The sequence below is a fragment of the Leptonychotes weddellii genome, chromosome 12, assembly GCF_054177405.1.
Source record: "Leptonychotes weddellii isolate Sample4059 chromosome 12, ASM5417740v2, whole genome shotgun sequence".
NCBI classification, from domain to species: Eukaryota; Metazoa; Chordata; class Mammalia; order Carnivora; family Phocidae; genus Leptonychotes; species Leptonychotes weddellii.
In genome coordinates, this window is record NC_138380.1 from 9,861,608 (window position 1) to 9,865,252 (window position 3,645).

A 3,645-nucleotide genomic window follows, 5' to 3' on the forward strand; every position below is an offset into this window, starting at 1 on the left:
TTTTTGGGAAGCTTACTTGACAAAAATAATCTGGGCTATTTCTCTTTATAAAATCAGTGTCTAGAAATAAAACGTGAGGGTCATAAGCACATTCCCCAAAATTTGTGATCATTACTGTTTTCAAAATCTGTGAACATCAGTTTAACACTGTTCAGGTATTATATGAAGGAAATGGTATAAATGAGAATTTTTTAAATTGCAATGCAATATATTCTGACAATCAAATATTTTGTGCTAGAATACCCAGAATTCTACAAATAGCTTTCATATTTATAAACATAAAAATCATGTCAAGTTTCTCTCCATGTTCAAAATTGCCTGTTGTCCCTGATTATCTTCTCCCATTATGAATAAAAAATATAAATATTGATTCTACTTAAACATCTATCTTAGCTTCAGTTCCTCCAGAAGCCAACCCCTATACAATTATTCATCTAAGGTGGTTTTTAGAAGGTAATCCCAGGAAATACAGGTAGAGGTGTGGGAAAGGAGGAGAACCAAGAAAAGCCAGTCCCTGAAGGGTAGGTGATCAAGTAGACCAAATCATAGTAACAGAAGCTTGAGCCTAATGGGAAAATCTTGGAGCCAGTGTAGAATATGCATCTTGGTGTGAAGTTACCTGTAGGGCAAGGAGGGTGGATTTCTTTGAAGCTGAACTGATACACTAAGTAGAATCAGTTATTGACTGAAGACCTTGAGGTGAGTGCACCAAGTATTAGGGCTCTCTTCCCCAGCCCAATGGGCTAGAAAAATGGTTCTGGACGTCAGGGAAAGTGATCAGGCAAAGAAATTCAGATGCTGGCACTTGGAATTCAGACCCATGTACACTGAAGGAGAAAGGCAAGGTATTATAGATGGAGCACCCACAGCACCAGTTACAAAACCCATGCAAAATTCTGTGATCAATACTGAATTCCATAAAGGATTTCTCTGATTTCAGAATCTATGAACATCAATTAACATGATTTAGTTTGTCTTTATTATATGAATAAAATGGTATAAATGAGGATTTTAAAAATTATAGTGTATCACATCCAAAATCTGATTGGACATCAGGCAGGGGAATAGGTATGATTTTCTGGTTCTAAATTGAAGAAGATGATTAATTATGAAAAAAAATATATGTTTAATGATTTTTTAAAAAAATTATAGTAGCATAGATATGTATCCATAGTTTAATAAAAACAGAGTTTTTTAATTTCAAAAGTTGGTTTTACTTATACTCAACCTACTAGCCTCCATTATGCGTCTCACACCTAAAGAATTTATAAAACTTCTGTTTGATAACAGTTATGGGATACTATCTAATTTTAGCTCCTGTAATTCACCATAAATGAGGAAAATATTTCTGCATATTTAGTACCTGTTGAGAATGATGTGGCAAATTTGTGTAAATGAATTAAAGTTTCCAGTTTATCTCACGAAAACAGATTATCAACAATTAGGAAGGCACATTTAGGATGGTGTATAGATTATATATAATGTTCATTTTCAGGGGACAGGAAGGAAGGAAAAGAGTCATTCTTCAAAACCTGGAACTGCAGAAAAATCTAATTTTTATAGCATTGCCATTGGGGTAAAATGAATACACTGATTTAAATATGAGCCCTAATAAAAAAAAATCAAATGGCAAATACAGCATATTGCAGACGCTGATTTACAATTAACTTCTTACACTGACAAATCTCTGTGTTGTATACCAGGGAGAAGGGGCCAGTGGTTTTCCTATTTAATGATAGCTTATAAGTCCCTCAAGCAATATTGAGTCAGCTAACTAGTTAAAATGATTATAAGACTTTCATCCAGTTTCAGTACATATCTTTAACATTCAAAGTTTAGGTAATAATGTTAGTTAATGTCATTAAACTTTTAAATGTTATTAATGTCAGCCCAACCATTAAGAACGTCCACGGTGGCTGCTGCTTTGTTAGTTCTGGTCTGCCCTTGTGTCCTTAGTTGGGACTGCTTGGGGGCCTTAGCTACTTAGTTTAATGTAGAATCCCTTGCATACAAACTTGTAAATTTATACATAAATCAAAATTATAGCTTTTCCCCCTCTTACTAATAGTACCCTGATGACATTGCCTGATTCTTTGGCTTTCAGAGCAGACTGGGACTTTCAATGGCTATCCTTCATTGTCTCTCTCCCATGCTCCCAATTATCTGCTTTTAGCTTCTAAGTCCAGCTCTCAAAAGATCCAATCGCTCTAAAATTTATTGTATGTTTCAGGCATGTTGTCTTCATAGATTAAAAGAATACATTTGTTACATTGTATATTGTATAAGAATCTACCTTATAGGAGATTCGGCTAATGTATTTAAATGTCTACATAATTTTAATATATTTTTAGAATTTTTATTTAGTAAAAAAACAGCATTAATAATTATGATATTATAAAATGATCACTGGAGGGCTTTAATATTTAATTTTCCTAGAACTTCTCCCACACTCCCTTATGTCTACAGGGAATTGATCACTACCTTCCCTGACTTGTTGCAGAAGTGAAACCTTTTAGTTTCCAACACCTCATACCACCTTGGTGGACTCGGATGGCTTGTAAGCTCAATAGGCGCTACCTAGAATGCCTTTCCAGTAATTTCCTGTTAACAGATCATCACTGCTCTCCTTTTACAGAGCAAAAGTTGGGTTAATACCAATATAAAAGCCCTTTTAGACTAATAAGTAGTAACTTGAATCTCAAATATAAGAATGTTGACAATATGGACAAAAATAACCACATTATTGCAGTTTAGAGGAAGGGGTTAGAAATTCTATGCCTCATCCCAACATTATAAGCTCTATCAGGATTTTCCTTGATTTTCTTGATTTTCCTTTTGTTTCCTATAAAATTTAAAAAATATATATTTTCATTTATTTTTTAAAAAGGGGCTTAAAATAAATGTGAAAAGCATAAAAAGCATACTGAATATGTTGCCAGGTACAAACACATGTGAATCAGAGAAATTGTTTCTGTAGTAAGGACATTTTACCATATTTTCACCAGCTAGAACTTTCCCCCCAAATCTGATATGACAATGGTGGTCACATTATCCCACTCTAGGATCTGACAAAGGGTTTCCCTAGGTTGACCATCAAATAAAAGGGGCAGGAAAAAACTATTCTGGCACCTTTACCAGTTTCAAATTACAAGAAATAATTATGGAATCTTTGTCCAATAGCTATGGGATTTCTTCCTGTCACTTATTAACACCTCCCTCTTGGGCAGCAAAGTAAAGGACCTTAATGTTCCTTATTTCCCTGGCTGGAGAAGATTTCTAGGATGCAGTAGGAACACCTGGTTCTTATCGGGTGGGGGGGGGCAGGGGGGAAGAAATGAAATATAGGTCAAAGACAAATGACATAATACCTCTGAGTTCACCATAATTTGTAATGTGAGATAAGAGGATCATATGGCTCTTATGCCCCTTTCAGTTTGAGCCAGGGACAGCTAGTGCCACCAACCCCTTCCCATGAATGAGCAAAGTGGGATTAAGAAGAGTCAGACACCTATCATCATGGGTAACAGATACTGCTCTGAGTCTCCCAATGTAATGGGGAAAAGTGGGTCTTCACAGAAGTGGCCTTTTTGCCTTCCTAAACCTGATAATTTCTGCCAGCAATCTGCCCTGCTCTCCTGTAAACTA